Consider the following 20,564-nt stretch of genomic DNA (forward strand, 5'->3'; position numbering starts at 1 on the left):
ATTTGTCACTAGATCATATATTCTATTGTGAGCATCTGATAAACCAGTTAGTTGAAGTGAGGCAGGATCTTAATCCCTTCTATAATGCAAATGGTTGATATCAAGGAATAAATAATAAGGCAATATTTAAGGGCCAATGATACAGTAGAAATTGTATGGAACACTGGTCTAGAATTCAGGTTCTGGTTTTCAGGCACAATTCTGACATTTCTTGTTATTCTAGTTCTTGGATCTTCCCTGTCACTCATTGTACAATTAAGAAAATAAAATGTTTAAACTAAAATTTTAAGTTTCATTATAGCTATAAATTTATGAAGGGTTTAAAAATTGTAGCCTTAAGAGTTACAGTTTTATTACCTCTAGTTAATCATTAAATATGGTTGTGAGAGTTGAACCGTAAAGAAGGCAGAGCATGAAGAATTGATGCCTTTGAACTGTGGTGCTGGAGAAGACTTGGAGTCCCTTGGACAGCAAGGAGATCAAACTAGTCAATCTTAAGGGAAATCAACTCCAAATATTCATTGGAAGGACTGATGCTGTAACTGAAACTCCAGTATTTTGGTCATCTGATGCGAAAGCGGTCTCATTGGAAAAGTCCCTGAAGCTGGGAAAGATTGAGGGTCAGAGGATGAGATGGCTGGATGGTATCACTGAGGCAATGGATGTGAACTGGGGCAAACTTTGGGAGATGGTGAGGGACAGGGAGGCCTGGCCGGCTGCGGTCCACGGGGTTGCAGACTTAGACGCTACTGGGCGACTGATCAACAACAATCATTAAATAAACTTCATCTTTATTATTGAATTTCTGAGGTTAAAAAAAAAGCTTATTTTGGTTTAAAAGGTCTTTATTTAATGACCAAAGAGAGCACATTAACTTTTCACTGGATCCCAGCTGATTAATTTACATAATATATTTTTTTCATCTCAGTTATTTTGTTAAGCGACAAGATCTACCAGCAAGAATATGACAGTTTAGATACAGCATGTTAAGTATAGATAGATTTTCTCAATTCATTGTTGTATTAAAGAAAAGTGATATATTTTCTTTCCAAGATGAAAAATTTGATGTACTTTATCATTATATATTCCTTGCCCACCAAAAAAAAAGGAAGGAAGGAAAGAAACAAAGCAAGACAGGAAAATAGCAACAACAAAAAGAAAATTAATCTGTACCACACAAGGAAATAAAATTAATCAAGTTAATTCTACCCATTTCATTATTTAAAAAAATATTTCATGCACCCCAGTTAGAATAGGGTGCTTTTCTTGTTTTATCTATTTGTGTAAAAGATCCTATCCAGTAGGTGTCAGCAAAGTAATCTTAAAAATAGTCACAGGGGGCTCCTCATATTAGTTTTATAACCACTTCTAGGGTAAATTATAAGAAATTTTCTTTTTACAGAAAATACACTGGATCTACAGTTAAGAAAAAAAGAAAGAAAAGGAAACTTCTTGATTATAAAAAAGCTGCTTTCTTATCTTTTCCCCTGTATAATAAAAGGTCCAAAATCAATGAGTGGCATCCACATCTGAGAAACTGTGAGTCATCCTTTAATCGCCTTTTTATCTCCCACATTAAACCAATCACACAATCTACCTCCTGAATTTCTCATATCTCTCCATTCACCATCATTTCTTGTCTTTTATTTTTTAATAGGCACAGCCTCCTAAATAGTCTTCTGGCTACAAATACGGTTCCCAACCAAACTGATTCCCTGGTAGCAGCTTGATTTGTTCTAAGAGGCAGGGATCATGCCCCTGCTCTGTTTAAAACACTTCCATAGGTCCCTATAACCTTCAGGCGGAAAAAAAGCTTTTTAGCCTGACAAGAAACCATTCACGTCTTCCCCTGACTCACCCTACGTCTCACCGCTCATCATTCTACTTCTTTACACTCTGCACTGCAGTCAAATTAAGCTTCTTTCTGGTTCTCAGCCCTGTTCTCCTTTCTCTTGCCCTCAGGCTTTTCTCTTCTGTAAAACTCATCTCTCCCTCCCACACCTCATCACCCTGCTAACTCCTATTGACTTTTCAGCTCAGCTTTCAAATCCTCTGAAGGATTCCTCTGCCTCTTCCCCAGCCAGCTTGTTAACTGACTCATCCACGTGTTTCCCCAGCTCCTAAACTCCCTTGTTCAGTGCTACCAGTTGAAACCCTGTCCACACGTCTGTTCTCTACGTCTGTGTCTCTATTCTGACTTTGAGTCTATCACCGACTCCATGGAGACGAGTTTGAGTCAACTCCGGGAGTTGGTGATGGACAGGGAGGCCTTGCATGCTACATACAGTCCGTGGGGTCGCAAAGAGTCGGACACGACTGAGCGACTGAGCTGAACTGAACTGATTCCCTGGTTTGGAACTAGGCTCATCTGTACCATTTTTCTAGATTTCCCACCCCTGCTTTAATGTATGATATTTGGTTTTCTCTTTCTGACTCACTTCACTCTGTATGACAGAACCTAGGTCTAGCCATGATGGGGAAGGGGAAGGGGAAGGTGAGTTGAGATGGGAGATGAGATTTGACGTATACGCACTGCCCTGTGTAAGGCAGATAGCTAGTAGGCACCTGCTGCATCACATAGGGAGCCCAGCTCTGGGCTCTGTGACGACCTGACGGCGGGGGATGGAGAGGGTGTGGGAGGGAGGGTCAAGAGAGAGGGGATATAGGTACACTTAGAGCTGATTCAGTTCCTTGTACAGTGGAAACTTATATGACATTGTAAAGCAATTATACTTACCAAAAAATCGTGAGATTATCTGTGAGAGCAGGTATGAGACTTGTGTCATACTCGTCATTTTCCCCTTAGCATCTAGCACAGTGTAGAAAGAATATTTAAGATACATATTCACATTGAAACAGGTCAATTAATTCTATACAAACTTAAAAAACAAAACAAATTGAAGACCTTCTTAGGTGGCTCAGTGGTAAAGAATCCACCTGCCAATATAGGATATGCAGGAGACGTCAGTTTGATCCCTAGCCTGGGAAGATCCCCTGGAGTAGGAAATGGTAACCTATTCCAGTATTCCTGCCTGGAAAATCTCATGGACTGAGGAGCCTGGCAGGGGTCACAAAGAATTGGACACGACTGAGCAGCTGAGCTATTACTCTTAATGCATGCATGCAAGAGTTCCTTAACCAAGAGAAAAATGTTTCTTCTCCATATTAGTGGCTGGCAACGATACTGCTTTCTGACTAGTCATTATGTTCCTTTAGGTTCCCTCTCTAAACTCTTTCTTCTTTAACTCCCCCATAATTAGAGAAACATTTGATAAATTATAGAGCAAACAAGCAAATCAATATGCTTTTATATCCTCTGGCAGGAGCAAAATTGGAGACCACATGCTCTGCCGTCATGATTTCACACGAGCAGTGTGGAAGTGCCAGCAGTCTGCAGGCTCCCGGCTACAATTTCCTCTCTTTTATTTTGGAGATTTGGAGGCTCTTGGGCTTCTCCTCTGAGATGTGTCATTCCAGAAAGAACAAGATATCAAAAATGTCACAGGATTTGGTCTCCTGGACACCAAAGATGGCTTTGTGGATAAATTCTGTCTGTGAGTGCATGTGTGTGTATGTGCCATCACATAGCTGCATAATTGCAATTTCACATAAACATTCAAGAATTCAATTGTGGCATGGTTAATATTGATAACTCTCTGTTCAGCTCAGTTCAGTCGCTCAGTCGTGTCCGACTCTTTGCGACCCCATGAATCACAGCATGCCAGGCCTCCCTGTCCATCACCAACTCCTGGAGTTTACTCAAGCTCACGTCCATCGAGTCGGTGATGCCATCCAGCCGTCTCATCCTCTGTTGTCCCCGTCTCCTCCTGCCCCCACTCCCTCCCAGCATCAGGGTCTTTTCCAGTGAGTCAAGTCTTCGCACGACTCTAACTGCCTCTAATTGCTGGTTGTAACTGTTAATGACTTTTACCCAAATCAGAACCCCCCCAAAGGATTTTATATGGAAACTGGCTGTTTAAGATGCACATCTATATGAAATTCTTGTATTCAAAAAACTTGAGGGCTTCATGTTCTCTTTCCTCTTGGAGAATCCCAATATACATCAGTCTATTGCAGACTCATGATATATATGGTCATTTGCTTAGGTCACAATTTCCCATACTTATATAAACACAGAACTCTTTTTCTTTAAATTTATTAATTGGCTCCAGAATGCAGTTTGGAAAATACTGATTTGACTCCTTTGGGCTTTTTATTTCTGCTTTGTATCAGCCCTTATACTAGCCAGATTCTTATATTTATTAGAAATCGTATAAGAAAGTAATAGCAATAATGGGTAATATTTGTTGAATGTTACTCTGTCTCAGGTGCAAGCCCATTAATTTTTTCACCAGTCCTGTGAAATAGAGGTTATTGTCACTCACATTATATAGACAAGAAAAACTAAGGCACACAGAGGTATCTTGTCTAAGGTCATACAGTTGGTGATTAGTGGAACTGAAATTTGAACCAAGACAGTTAGATTCAAAAGTCTGAAATTAGTACCATTCTTGGTGGCCTCCCTTCTTTACTTTCTTTTACTAAATCTCTTGAGGTTGACCCATGCACAGAAGCCTGCGAAAGGTAGGTTTTTATAGATATTTGATGCTATGTGAGTCATCTAGAGTTCTATCTTTGATAAACAAGCCAACTTTCATCTCATCTGTATCATTCCTCGTAATATAGATGTCTAGAGTGGCTGAAACAATGACTCTCTCCTTTCCCTACTCTCTCCCAAGGCCAATTATACTGAATTCTTAAGGAGGCAGAGCAGGAATTATATTGTAGTAAGAAGCCAACACATGGTAGGCATCTTCAAATGATGTGTCATAAGATAGCTTGAAAAACATGCTATAGTCATGGGTCAGAAAACAAACACAGACATCACAAAACAGGCTGCCAGAGGATGACAAACATTTGAATATAAATTAAAAGAAGCTTTGCAGACACAGCATAACAAAACGCCCAATTAACAAAACTAACCATATGCTACCACCAGGATGGTTGGACACAGTGTAAAACACACATGCACATTAGATGCAAAGAAATCTCAGATGAAACAGCTTCATCAGACAAACTGGAACCAGTGCCAAACTGAGATACTACAGTGATAAAAGAGCTTATCCAGAGAGTCCCTCTAAATGTCCCCTGGTAAAAGAGCTATTAAAGGTATACACATTCCGAAACACTGAAACACTGGAAATTAAAGCAAAACAATACGTTTTTGGTTCTGTTTTATCTTATCTCCCACACTAAATTATCACAGACCTTGATTTATTTAGCAACATTTGAAAGGGTATTTACTACCAACTAGTGGTGAAGGGCATGAACTTTAGAATCAGACAGGCTGGATTTAAATCCTAGTGGTATAATGTGCTAAATCTGTGATTTTTGCAAGATGGTCTGAGTATCAGTTACTACATTTGGAAATGGGGATAGTAATACCTACTTCTTCACGCTTCATACCTACTACTTCTTTGTTAGGATTAAAATTAATATGTGACAATAGATTAAGTAGAGTGTTTGGCACAAAGTGAACTTATACTCCATAAATAAGAACCATTTCATTTATTTAAAGCCGAGACCTGGGTTGGATCCCTGGGTTGGAAAGATCCCTTGGAGGAGGACATGGCAACCCACTCCATTATTCTTGCCAGGAAAATCCCCACGGACAGAGGAGCCTGGCAGGCTACAGTCCACGGAGTCACAAAGAGTCGGACATGACTGAGTGACATACATATTTCAGGATGTAAATTGGAATCTACATTTCAAGTTGTTATTGCTTGGTTTAACCAGGCAGGAGAACATTCCATCTTGGAAAATGTTGTCCTTGGCCTTATATTATTGCAATAAGAGTGACAGTGATAGGTCATAAAGCATTGTTCATTTGCTTTTCCATTGGTTCCTTCTTTCAATCACTCATTTAACAGTTCCTTTAGGCTCAAATGAAACTTCCTAGGTGTTGAAGGTATAAAGTGTCCTAGGTATAAAGCTTCTAGCAACACACACACCTTCTAAGATACTCCTAGACTAGTGTGGGAGACAGCCAGAAAAGGATATAATTGTAATAAATATGGTAAGTACTAAAATAGATGCATGTCTTGAACATTATGAGAGGGCTATTGATTTTGTCTGGGGTTTACTGAAGAGTCATTTGAACTCAGCTATTGAAGGATCAATAGTGATTTCAGGAGAAAATAGGGATTTGGAGATGTATTAATCTGTTTATTCCACTTATTGAAACTATATTTGAAGAATAAAAGAAATTGTTTGCTAGGATTATTCAAATAGTTTCTAATTAGTCCACTCGAGAGGGAAGAATTACTTAAATTTTTAAACTTATTTTCCCTCCCCGCATAACTCCCCTATACCCTAGCCTTCACTAGAGCACAGTTTTCAAATTGTAGTTAAATATTTAAGAAAGAATGTGTGCCTTTGGGGTTTTCCAGATTTGAGCATGAATTTGCATGATCCTATCTAGATGTGAGATTTAGGGATGCTGTTTAACTTTTTTGAACTTCAATTTTCTTTTGTAAAATTGAAAATTATATATACCTTACTAGGTATGGATAGTACAGCTAGGTGAACCTCAAGAAAATTTAAAATAAAGTGATAAATTGTTCTTAGAGGGTTATGAAATTAATATATAACACTGAAGAACAGCATCCTATTAAAAAACAAAGCAGGAATTCTCAAGAAGGAGTTGTCCCACTCAAGACATACTTCAGAATGACATGTGGTAATGGTGAGGCTTTTCCAAGGTTCCTATACTTTTCATTCTTCTATTTTAAAGCCTCTCCACCCTTTTAGAAATTATCATTATAATGAACCACTACTTCTTATGAAAGTGGGTCATATTTCATGAGTGGTTGGGAAGAAGAAAAGAAAAGGGGAACATTTCCAAGTTAAGGAAGAATATGTCGATTGGTAGGGGAAGTGGTCAGTTACGGTCTATCATAGAAAAAAGGGAATCATTAGATTAGCAGTGTCCACCCCAGACCTGTATAGGGAAAATGCTCACCATAGCTATGTGAATATCCAGTCTCCTTTATAGCCACATTTGTTGCAGTGAATTGATGTGTTCTTGTTAGTGTTTTACGAGTGAGCAAAATCAGGCTGGTCAGCTGTGGAACATTGACTCAATCCTATTTTAGATCTATCAGGATGGAAGGCCAGAAATCTGCAATGTGGATAATTCACCCAGGCAGGTACCACACGTCAGTTTCTGCCTGGACAGTCATCCAGTCTTCCACTTCACCTGCAATTGCACATATCTGCTTTGACATCTCCACTGGGATGTCAAATAAACACCTTAACTACAACATGCCTGAAACCAGTCTCTTGGTTTTCCACTCCCATGTCAAACCTTTTCTCCCATCTTCTCTATGAAAGTAAATGGAAGCTCAATTCTTGTAGTTGCTTGGTGAAAGACCTGCAGACAGTCAGGCCCCTTCTTTTTCTCTTACACTTCCTGGTGGTCACATGTCCCCCAGGAAGTGTAAAAGAAAAAGAGTGGGCCTGATTTCTGTCCTTCTGTATTCACTGTTGTTGTTCGGTTGCTCTGTCACGTCTGACTCTTTGCGACCTCATGGACTGTAGCACGCCAGCCTTCTTTGTCCTTCACTATCTCCTAGGGTTTGCTCAATCTCACGTCCATTGAGTTAGTGATGCTATCTAACCATCTCATCTTCTGTTGCTCCCTTCTCCTCCTGCCCTCAATTTTTCCCATCATCAAGGTTTTTTCCAACGAGTTAGACCTTTACCTCAGGTGGCCACAGTATTGGAGTTTCAGCATCAGTCCTTCTAATGAATATTCAGGGCTGATTTCCCTTAGGATTGACTGGTTTGATCTCCTTACAATCCAAGGGACTCTCAAGAGTCTTCTCCAGCCACACCCTTGTGAAGACCTTTACCCTTGAGTGTGAGTGGGAAATAACATGCTGTGGTCTCTGAGACCCATGACGTGCATGGGATATGGTTCTTGCGATTATGTTATATTACCTAGTAAAAGTAGAGACAAGATCTATGAGAAGTCGACTTTGAGTTAATCAGAGGGGTGAGTATCCTGAGTGGCCCTGATATGGTCAGGTGAGACTACTATTAGAGGACCTAGACATTCGTGAAGACAGAGAGTTCCAATAGCAGGGATTCTCTTTATTTCTCTTGCTGGCTCTTGAAAAGCAAGATGCCATGAGTTCTACAGCTGCAAGGAAAGTAATTCTGCCCACATCTGAGGAGGCTGTAAAGTGGATCCTTCCTTTCTTGAGCTTTCAGGTGGGGATGCGGCCTAAGTAACACTTGATTTCAGCTTCGTGAGACCCTGGAGTCGGAACTTGGATGAGCCATGTCTGGACCCCTGATGCACAGAAGCTATGAGATGACAAGCAGTTGTTGCTTTTCACTGCTAATTGTGCGGCAATTTCCTGTGCAGCAAAAGAAAACTCAGGCACACATTACATCCATACCGTCCGCAAATCCTGACAGTTACCTCCTCCTCAACACAGCCAGAATCTCATCACTTCTTTACTTGCTCACCCCTCTTCTCTCCTCAAAGCCACCAATGTTTATTCATTCATTCATTCCTTTTTATTGAAGTATAGGTGCTTTACAATGTTGTGTTAGAATGAAGTCAGTCGGCTGTATGTATACAGATGTCTCCTCCCTCTTGGACCTCCCTCCAACCCCCCAGCCCTCCATCCTACCCATCTAGGTCATCCCAGAGCACCGAGGTGAGCTCCGTGCTATGCAGCAGGCTTCCACTAGCTGTTCTATGCACGGCAGGGTAAATATGTCAATCCCAGTCTCCCAGTTTGCCCTACAACCCTCCACCATGTCCACTCATCTATTCTCTACTACAGAGAAATGGGTACAGAAGATATGGTACATATATGCAATGGAATATTATTCAATCATTAAAGGGACAAAACTGGATCATTTGTTGAGACATGGATGGATTTAGAGAACGCTGTACAGAGTGAAGTAAGTCAGAAAGAGAAAACAAGCATCGTACATTAGTGCAGATATGTGAAATCTAGAAAAATGACTACGGATGAACGTCTTTGCAGGGCAGTTATAGAGATGCCACCCATTTTTTATTGCTTGGATAATTGTAACAGATTGCTAGTTGATCCTCTGTCTTTAATGCTTAGTTCTCAACTGGTTTTTTCCCTCCAAACAGCAACCAGAGTTATACTTTTAAAACACAAATCTGAAAAAAAACAAAACAAAACACAAATCTGGTTATGCCCTATCTGGTGCTCAGTTGCTCAGTCACGTCTGACTCTTTGCAGCCCCATGGCTGTAGCCCATCAGGCTCCTATGCTGATGGAATTTTCCAGGCAAAAGTACTGGAGTGGGTTGTCATTTCCTACTCCATATGCCCTACCTACCCCTGTGCAAAGTCTGCAGACTTTTGCCATCTTATTGGCCTTACCAAGATCCCTACCACATCCTGCAAGGTTTTGTATAATCCTGCCTCCAGCTGCCATTCTGACTTCACCTCCTATCACTCTGCCCTTGTTTCTGTTTGTAATGCCACCCAGGGCCCCTGTTTCTTAACTACATCAAGGCCACTTGTATTGGACACAAATGTGATTCTTTATGATGCTGCATCTATAAGTAATCTCTTTGTATTGACTCTGAATTTCAAAGGAAAAAAAATTAAGGATACATACATAGAAAATAGAAAATGATTTTATATGTAGCTCAAACAGCGAAGACTCTGCCTGTGATGCAGGAAACCAGGATTCTATCCCTGGGTGAGGAAGGTCCCCTGGAGAAGGGAATGGCAAGCCACTCCAGTATTCTTGCCTAGAAAATCCCATGGACAGAGAAGTCTTGCAGGCTACAGTTCATGGGGTCGTAAAGAGTCAGACACAGCTAAGCAACTAGCACACACACACAGAAAATGACTTCTGGTTGAGCTTTTCTTTTTCTTTTTTAATGTTTCAAGAAACCAATACACAAACATGTTAAGCAAGGTATTTGGACTTATTGTAATGATATTGTGAGAAGCAAGTAAAACATGAACAGCCATACTTCTCAACTTTAGGGGAAATGATTTTGAATTAATTACTTGCAATTGTCCTGTAGTTTCTTCATCTATAAGATGGAGATTATGACAATACCAAATGATTGAATTGTTGTGGGGAATAAACAACTGAATGCATGTAGCATCCTCAGACCAGTGTCTGAGGTAAACAGTAAAGGTAAACAGTAAAAAAACAAAACAAAACAAAAACAAAACACAACCCATTAACTCTTTAAATTATTTTTATTAAATGTATTGTTTTTATTTGAATTACATTTACCTCCAGATTGAATGATAATGTACACCTTTCTAACATGATCTCCAAATCCTATAACACAGTGACATCTTCACATATTAAAGCCATCTTTTATGGTACTAAAGTTTGTAACTGTTTCCATCTAATTTTCAGATGTATGTTTCAGCTAATTCATAAGTATTGTAAAATCTCCCTGGCAGTCCAGGGGTTAAAACACTGTGCTTCTAATGAGAATGATAAATTATTATTAATTAGGGTAGGAATAGTATTAGGAAAACAGAATAACTGGAAATGTGAGAATGAGGTGCTCGCTAGAGTATTTAGCATCCATGTAAATGAGGAAGAAGTAAGGCGGTGAAGGTCTGGATGAGGGAGTCAGGGAACCAGAGAAAGTCAAGGACCAAGACATTATACACACGGGACTGATGTGAGCTGGCATTTTCCAGGTAGTTTCTGGGGTCTAAAAAAGCGTAGCTTTCCCTGCTGACTCTGCTAAAGTCCACGTGGGTGATAAGGGAGGTAGCTACCCATTTACATTGTGTCTGCCCTTCAGCAGTGAAGCTCGTATGGAAACCCCGGAGCCCGAGGACTAAGGCGAAGTGGAAGCTCACAGACCTGGTGCCCTGAGTTTTGAGCAATCTGGGCAATGTGCTGCCAGAAATAGCCTCTCCACTCTGGCCTGTGCCCAGGCAGGATGGGCCTGGCTGGAGGCAACAACGCTGGCACTAGGGTGTTCTGTAATCTCCTTGGCAACAAGCATCTATTTTATCCTGCTCTGTCCTCTCTACGCTGACTCACGTTCTCACTGTCGGATCCTCTCCTGGCAGTTCCACTGTGGTCTGACTGTCTCCTTGCCTTATGCTTCTGCTTACTGGTGCATTCTCTTGTCTCACGTCTTCTACTTACCGCCTTTCCCGTGTATCATCCCTTTGTCTTCTACCCCAGCCACCACTGAATTCTTATTCTTCTGCTGTGTCTCATTCTTCATGCCCAAGATGTTTTTCAGTTTTTGTTTTTTTCCCTCTTGGTTTAATTAATTACACTCAGAACTTTAGAGCAAGTCTTCTGCATTAGGCCAACTCATGGGTCTCTCATCAGCCTGTAGATTACCTGTCTTTGTACCAAGCTCCCTGCCCTTGTCAAAGCCACCTTGGCCTGGATCCAAGTCACGGGATCCATGGACAAATGACCCTTCAGAAGGTTCTGGGTGAATGACAGCAGTTGGGGTTCCCACAGGACAAATGAGGAAGCCAGCCATTTCTATACTACACATATTTTCGAAAATGCTGAGTATTGTGCAAACTATCTTACATATGCATTATTTAATGTGATACTTACACCAACCTGTGGTGTAGATTTGATTAAAAGGTCCATTTTTCTGTTGAGGGAGAGCTGAGCCTTACAGAGGTTAAGGTCACATATCCGATGTCTGTAGAACTAGGATTTTAACAACTCCAGGAGATAGTGGGGGACAGACCAGCCTGATGCGCTACGGTGCATGCGGTCACAGAGTCAGACTTAGCAACTAAACAACAGCATACAAGGGTTTTAACGCTAGAAACTGGCGTCTGTAACACACGATCTAATCTGAGCATGGCTTGTGGGAGCATGATTCTGATTGCTTTTTAAACCTGATGTCTTAAATGTCCAAGATGGTTATGCTGCACTGCAGCAGCTGAAAGCAGACGAGGGAAAAACACACCTTTAATAAAGTCCTTCACTGGGGCAAATGAAGCATTTGGGGCTGTCAATAAATTATTCTGGCATGCAATTCACAACTCAAAAAGCATACACTAAGAGAAGCACAGCTCCCCTTGGGCACCTAAGTAAATATCTTTATTTCTTACTCTTAATTCTAATTTGAAAGTTTGAAAAAAATATAATGTAACTTCTCAGAAGCCTCTTGCCTTAAGTAATTTCGAAAACGACTCAATTTCTTCTTCATGAAGAAATGACTATCATTTTATGATTATATGTCTTATATCTGATTTGAAATTTTATTTGCTAGTCCCTCTGCATACAATAGCACATACAGAGGGTAGCATAGCATGACAAATGTGCTAGGAAGTGCTGGACGTGGGGAGGTTAATGACAAAAAAAGAGACACTATGGTGCTATTTACCATATATGTTAATCTCATTTGTTTTCTTTTCCTTAAATTAGTTTTTCCTTGTCTTTCTTATGTTAGCTCTCAGTCCTCTAGGCTGTTATTTCTTACACATGACTTGAATTCTCCTGAAGAGGGAATGCTTTATCACTTTAAGAAGACTGAATGTTAGAAAAGACCTTCCTTTATTGCCGTTTGGATGTACTTATCATTCAATAATTAGCCACCCCTCCAGACAAGGACTTCAAAATGGGAGTTATGATTTGCCAGGGCATTTCACAGATCCAGCCATTAGTGTTCACCCCAGCTGAAAACTACAAGACTAAAAATAATCCAATTAAGTAACAACAGTATATTTTGAACCAGAGCTGAACAGATGGCAAAGTATCCCCTATTCATCATTAATTAATGTTCATTTAGCGCCCACAGAGAACAACTCCAGGTTATTGTTTCCTGAAGACAGAGACGGAACTGCCCCTGCTCTGCAAGGCTGTACGGTCTTGTTGGTGGAAACAACCTTATAGGACCTGGAGTAGTTTTATGAAGTAAATCACCCCTGGCGATGGGAACACAAAGGACTTCAGTGGATTTTATGACCTTGACAGAGGATTTCAAATATAAAGAATCTAGAAACTCTGAGTTTTCTTATTTTAGAAGAACTTAAAATTGCAGATATAGCTCTCTCCCCGTCTCTACTCAACATGCCAGCGGATCTACTGGAGGTTTTTCTCTTCTTTTTTAAAAAACGTTTTTTATTTACTTTTAATTATTTTTGGCCGTTGCTGCACAGGCTTTTCCCTAGTTGCAGCAAGCGGTGCTTCTCTCTGGTTGTGGTGTACAGGCTTCACATTGCAGTGGCTTCTCTTGTTGCTCAGCCTGGGCTTCAGGAGCACGGGTTTCAGTAGTTGCCACTTGTGAGCTCTAGACCACAGGCTTAATTGTGGTGCACGGGTTTTGTTGCTCCTCGGCATGTAGGATTCAAATCCATGCCTCCTGCACTGACAGCCAGATTCTTATTCACTGAACCACCAGGGAAGCCCTTCTCTTCTTTTAATATTGCCTCTACATTTTAAATGTATGGATATTTGATTATATCCTGTAACTATGTTTTTTTTCTTGACCTCTGTATAACATTGCCACACATATATGTGGGCAATATTTGAGGTTGGCAAAATGATATTCAAGTATAGTGATCTCTCCTGAGGATTTTTGGATCCCAGTGTTTCAGAGGATATCAACTTGGTTCATGTGCTTTGTGGAGTGCCTTGCCATCTTGGAAATATTTTTCTCTGCCATAATAAGTATAGAGGACACTCATACCTCTTTCGAGGACCTTTTGCTCATAAGTATCTGGGAAAGTTGTGGTTTCAGTTGTATTCCCACACCAAAATAAAAGAGCTTTCCAAGTTTTTAAAAAAAATTGTCCCACTGATGGAATACTCATTGAAATGGTTCCAAAAATCTTTTTACTTATTTATTTTAAATAGTGTTCGTTATTATATGAATTTATTTTGTGGATAAAGTGACCACCAAATTAAGAATTCCACTTTTAGACTTATCCAACATCTTTATTTTCTGGTTAAAAGCTTTAAAAATTGTGACCATCTATGGCAGTTCATTGCCCACTCAATAATCATAGACGACTGGTGCAAGTTTGATGCATTAAGCAGGGCACTCAAAGCCAGTGCTCTGGGACAACCCAGAGGGATGGGGTGGGGAGGAAGGTAGGAGGGGGATTCAGGATGGGGAACACATATACATGTGGCTGATTCATGTTGAAGTATGGCAAAAACCACCACAATACTGTAAAGTCATTAGCCTCCGGTTAAAATAAATAAATTAATTTAAAAAATAATCATTCTCCTCTCTCCCTTAATGAGCTCCTAATTTGGGGAAATAGCAATGTATTCAACTAAAATTCAACACTTTCTAGCCCCTATTATAGTATGAGGATAACCAATGATATGTAAGAATGCTGGGAGGTAGTTTTTGAGAATGTCTTTTAAAGAAGCTTATTCAGCTAGTCCCTGAAAGGGATGCAGGCACTGACGTGCCTTCCAGCAACCATATTGCGACCATGAGGTAAACTTGAGGATGGAAGTCACAGACTAATAAAGCAGGACAGAAATAAAAATGGAGCTTACATTATGATGACTTTAACAGTCTTGGAGTGCTCATCTCTGATCTTCAAAGATAAACAGTTAGTATGATAAAATGAATCCCTTATATTGCCAAGGCACTCTATCCTTTGATCAGTTCTCTATCTTAACTGAAACACAGTGTTAGAGCCAAGTGGGTGCTTACAGTGATTTACAAAGGCCCTAGTGGTTCTGATTCTGCCTTCCACCCCCGCTCCTAACATTTGCTTGACTGTATCTTACCAATCTCTCCTGTGTAAACTGCATTACAACCCTATGACCTGTTTGTTGTATATATCAGGTATGCTCCAGCCTTTAGAATTTTATATTTACTGTTCACCCCACCTGGAGTACTATTGCCCTGCATGTTTGTCCTTCAAGTTTTTTCACATCCTCCAGGCTGTTACTCAAAAATCTCCTTTCTAGTGCTTCTTTTCTAGTTACCATTTCTGTCCCTTCAGCATCTTGTCCCCTGACATTTTATATCTCCTTTCCCTTATTTAGTTTTCTTTTTTTTATGATCTAACATATGGTATATTTTGCTTTTATGTTCATTTTATTGCCTGTTTCTCCTTTGACCCATCAGAATGTAAGGTCCAGGTTCAGTTAAATTCAGTCACTCAGTCGTGTTCGACTCTTTGCAGCCCCACAGAATGCAGTACACCAGGCTTCCCTGTCCGTCACCAAATTCTAGAGCTTGCTCAAACTCATGTCCATTGAATTGGTGAGAAGGAGGAGGACAATAGGTGGGTTGTAAAAATAGGACGTGTCCTGAAATCCGAGTATTTCCTGACCATGGACTCTGTCTTCACTCTCAGCTGAAAATAGCTTTTGTTTCACTTCCACCCATGTTGTATATGACATTTATGTTCAAGGACTCAAAGCATTCTTTAACCATGTGCCATTTGGCCTGATGTAGAAATACGACCTAGTAGAAAATCTCTTGCTTAGTTGCTATGTCATGTCCAACTCTTTCGTGACTCCGTGAACTGTAGCCCTTGAGGCTCCTCTCTCAATGGATTTTCCTGGCAAAAATACTGGAGTGGGTTGCCATAACCTTATCCAGGGGATCTTCCTGACCCAAGGATTGAACCTGTGTCTCCTGCATTGGCAGGTGTATTCTTTGCCACTGAGCCACCACCAGAAAACCTCTAGGGCAAAGTTCATATGCACGTTTTCAGGTACTCATGCTGGAAAGATGTACAGCTCATAAATGTCATGGAGAAGGAAATGGCAACCCACTCCAATATTTTGCCTAAAGAATCCTGTGGACAGAGGAGCCTGTTGTGCTGCCGTCTATGGGGTTGCACAGAGTCAGATACGACTGAAGTGATCTAGCATGCATGCATGCATTGGAGAAGGAAATGGCAACCCACTCCAGTATTCTTGCCTGTAGAATCCCAGGGACAGAGGAGCCTGGTGGGCTGCCGTCTATGGGGTTGCACAGAGTCGGACACGACTGAAGTGACTTAGCAGCAGCAGCATAAATGCCAACTCGTGTGCTGTGGGAGGGGAATTGTTGCCCATTTTTTCTTGATTCTAAGTGTAAGGTTTTCACATCGGTTTTCATTATTCCAGCTTCCCTTTTGTTCATATGCTTCACACCATAGTAAAATAGATTGGGAACTGTATATTTGGGCTCTGGAATCTGTCATCTGAGATTAAATCCTGGTTCTAACACTATCTAACTGTGTGGCCCTGAAGAGCAAGGCACCAGACCTCTACCCAGGTCAATGCTCTCATCTGTGAGAAAGGGCTGATGCCAGTGTATGCCACACAGGGTTTCTGTGGGGACTGGTGAGATACATGTGAAGTACCTAAAGTGGAATCTAGCACTGAAACATTTCTGTTTAGCCATGGTGATGGTTGAGCTTCCCTGATGGCTCAGTGGTGAAGAATCCACCTATCAATGTGGGAGACACACGTTCAGTCCTTGGGTCAAGAAGATCCCCTGGAGAAGGACATGACAATCCACTCCAATATTCTTGCCTGGGAAATCCCATGGACAGAGGAGCCTGGTGGGCTACAGTCCATGGGGTCACAGAAGAGTTGGACACTACTAAGCAACAATAGCAATGATGGTGGTGGTGGTGATGATGATGACTAATTCAATAACTCCACGGAGTTACTGAGAAGAAAATAAAATGTATCTCTAATATATGAAACAAAGGAAAAGAACTAAAATGATTCTGATATTCATGACTAAATGTTTCATGGATATCAAACTATTTACAAGTTTGAAAATAATGATAGTGAAAAGTGCTTTATGTTGCTACAGAACAGTTTCTAATATTGATTTTGTGATTTTCATAATATCCTTGTATATTTAACTATGTAACATACATTTCTATTTCTGTGAATGTTACCTATGGTATTTTATGTGGGTGTGGTTCATCTCTGCTGCATTTACAAGTAAATGATGAAAAGCAATAGGAAATAACTTTAAAAATATTGATGTTAAAAGGGATAGTAATAAATGAGCTTGCTATATTTCTTTATAATAGAATAATCCTAAATTAAAGATGGAACAATTACTTTTGGTCACTGCAGCATTTCAAATGAATTAGAAAAAAAAATTTCAAAATTCCTCAGGAAATGATAGATAATACACTAGATGTGAACTTGTACCAAACTGAAAATATAAAGGGAGTTTAAATAAAAATCTTATCCCCTCAGCCAATATGACCTCACTCACAAAAATAAGTTATAATTTTCAGGGTGATTTAATCAGATGCCAAAGTTTAAGCTGTCTCATATTATCAAGACTTTACTTCTGATGAGCCATAATGTCAGCAGCAGTGTTTTATGGTACTATGAAGCATGCAAATTTTTCTACCCCGCCCCAGTTTATTTGATATCTCAAATCAGGCAACTTTGAGTGAAAGTTTGAGGCTAACGTCACCTGTAACTGACTTGGATGTTTCCTTTCATCCTGGGATCACTCACTCTAATAAAAATGTTAACTTACTTTTGCATCACTCTTTAAAATGTGTTAAGCGCTTCATGTGATGAGCCAGGCTTGGTCTTGAAAGGTTGTTGCTGAACCACGAAAGACCCCAGGATTCTTGGCCTCCAGAGGAGAAGAATTCAATCTGGGGCCAGGGAAGAGGCTTGATCTCTCAGAGTTTTTGTGTGATAAAGTTTTATTAAAGTACAAAAGAGGTAGAGAAAGCTTCTGACAGAGACATCAGAAGGGGGCAGAAAGAATACCACTGCCCCCTCACCTGCTAGTCTTTAGCTGGATGTTATATAGCTACTAGCAGTCTGCTAATTAAAGAAAGGAAATGTCTCAAAACTCAGAGAATGGCACCAGGCCCCCCCACCCACAAGATGCATTTTGAGATAATCTTGGCACCAGGTGAGTCATCCCGGGCCATAAAATGATTGACATGAATCTTGAAGAAAGGCAGATTTCCATACAAATATATAGTTTTATTAACACAGATTAGGAAGAACAATGCATGAGGATAACATACTGGTTTGTCAAGCGGGTTCTGAGCCTTTAGGTGGAACTGACTTGAAGACAGAGTCTGGGGTAAATACCTAGCCCATTAGCATAGCTTAAGGCAAACATTTCCATAAGAAAAATGCATTGGCTAGCTCAAGGTTTGAGAAAAGTTAAGTTCAGATGGAACCAGGTGTCATTATGGCAACACAGAATTTTAAGAGAAGCCTCTTTTAAAATTTGTATACAGAAGGGGAAAAATGTAACACTAGTTTGTTTACTTCTGCTGCTTAAGAGAGAGAGAAAAAAATGTCTGACACTTGCAGCCTATTTCCTTCGTTTGGAGACCCCCGGCCTTCCTGCCTGTTACCTTCTCAGTCTGCAGAAGCATCCCAGAAAGTAGGTTTGACAAGCTTGTACAGGGCAGTGCAGCTTGGTGGCCAGTGACACAGATGCTAGTTCCGAAATCTTTGGGTTTGAACCTTCACTTTGTCCTCATTATTTCTCCATGTGCTCAGCAACAGGTCGCCCAAGCCCAGTTTCCTCACCTGTGACAGGAAGGTGGCCACTTTGATAAATGTGAGTTGCTTGGAGCCCCCCTGTCTGTAGCAGGCGTGATGCCAGCCCCTGCTGCCCTTGTTTTACACATGAGCAAAGCCACACTCTGAAAGGTTATGAGCCTTTTCAAAGAACTTCTTTTCCCTTACTTTTGGGAAAGCGAATCCTTCATTGTGAAACAAAGAGAAAGAAGCACATGCGTGCAGCAAAGAACATTGAAAAATGAAACAACTGTGAAGTTTGTCCTTTTCAAGAATCGTTTAAGAATGATTCTTAAATGATTTAAGAAAAGATTTCTGCCTTGTTTACTTCTGGAATAATTTGACTTCTTAAAGTCTTTGGGGGCATATAATCACCATAGAGCTGGTATTTAAATATTCTAGCAAAAAAAGAAGCATATTTTCATTTTCTATCTATGATATCAAGAGATTTTCCTTAACAATGGATTATATCTGTGATGACAATGGCATTTAATACGTTTAGATCCATTCCTAATAGTTTATTCTTCTTTTGCTGGCTACTCATTAATGTTGATCATATAAATGACTCACATATTTATTTCTTCATTTCAATTCACTTATATACAGAGTGTTATAGACTAAACATTTGTCTTCCTTCAAATTTCATATGTTGAAATCCTAACCTCCAATGTGATAGCATCAATAATAGGAAGATGGGCTCTGCCCTCATGAATGGAATTAGAATCCTTAAAATGAGACCTTAGGGAGCTTCCTTCTGCCATTGAGAACACAGTGGCTTATGAATCTGTGAACCAGGAACTGAGCTCTCATCAGACACCAAATGACCAACGCCTTGATCTTGGACTTCCAGTCTCCATAATTGTGAGGAATGAGTATTTGCTCTTTTTTTTTAATAGTTGCATTTGTTTATTTAGTTTTCTGGCTGTGTTGGGTCTTCATTGCTGCACCTGGGCTTTCTCTCGCTGTGGTGAGCGGGGGCTACTCTGGTTGCGGTGAGTGGGCCTCTCATTGTGGTGGCTTCTTTGGTTGTGGAGCACAGACCCTAGACACGCAGGCTTCAGGAGTCACAGCTCATGGGCTCCGTGGTTGTGGTGCCTGAGCTTCGTTGTTCTGCAGCTAGTGGAATCTTCCCACACCAGGGATTGAACTCATGTCCCCTGCAGGCGGATTTCTAACCACTGGGAAACCAGGGAAAGTCCAGTATTTAAGTCACCTAGTCTATGAGAGTTTGTTATAGCAGCCCAAAGTGACTATGGCATAGAATGATGAGGTTTCTACCCCCGCTCCTTTTTTTTTTCCTCAGGTTACTTTGAAATGAAATAGGAGTTATTAGAAAATTTGAACCGCTAGTCACCTTTTCTGTAAGCCTTCTAACTAACAAGACAGAGGCTGGGCAGTTTATGGTAGTAATGATAGAGTTTTGAAATATAATAACAGCAGGGGGTAGAGGGCAGCAAGAGAGAAAAAGTGTATGGAGGAAATGATCCAGTTTTGTTTAAATGCTCATCGTCTCAGTATCTAAATTCCTTAAAGTCTGACCCAGTTTCTTACCTGTTTCAACTTATGAGTTTGTATTGGTTAAAATTTTTAGTATTTTAATGTCCATATACCAATTAATAAATAATGTTTGGATATCATATTCACACACACACGTGTGTGTGCATACTAAATTGCTTCAGTTATGTCCAACTCTCTGCCACCTTATGGACTGTAACTCACCAGGCTCTTCCGTCCATAGGATTCTCTAGGAATACTGGAGTGGATTGCCATGCCCTCCTCCAGGCATCTTCTCAACCCAGGGATCAAACCTGCATCTCTATGTCTCATGAATTGGCTTCCCAGGTGGCACTAGTGGTAAGGAACCTGCTTGCCAATGCAGGAGATGAAAGAGACACAGGTTCAATCTCTGGGTTGGGAAGATCCCCTGGAGGAGGACATGGCAAGCCACTCCAGTGTTCTTGCCTGGAGAATCCCCAGGGACAGAGGAGCCTGGCGGGCTACAGTCCATGGGGTTGCAGAGTCAGACACGACTGAAATGACTTAACACAC

The sequence above is a fragment of the Dama dama genome, chromosome 25 (genome assembly GCF_033118175.1).
Source record: "Dama dama isolate Ldn47 chromosome 25, ASM3311817v1, whole genome shotgun sequence".
Taxonomy (NCBI): domain Eukaryota; kingdom Metazoa; phylum Chordata; class Mammalia; order Artiodactyla; family Cervidae; genus Dama; species Dama dama.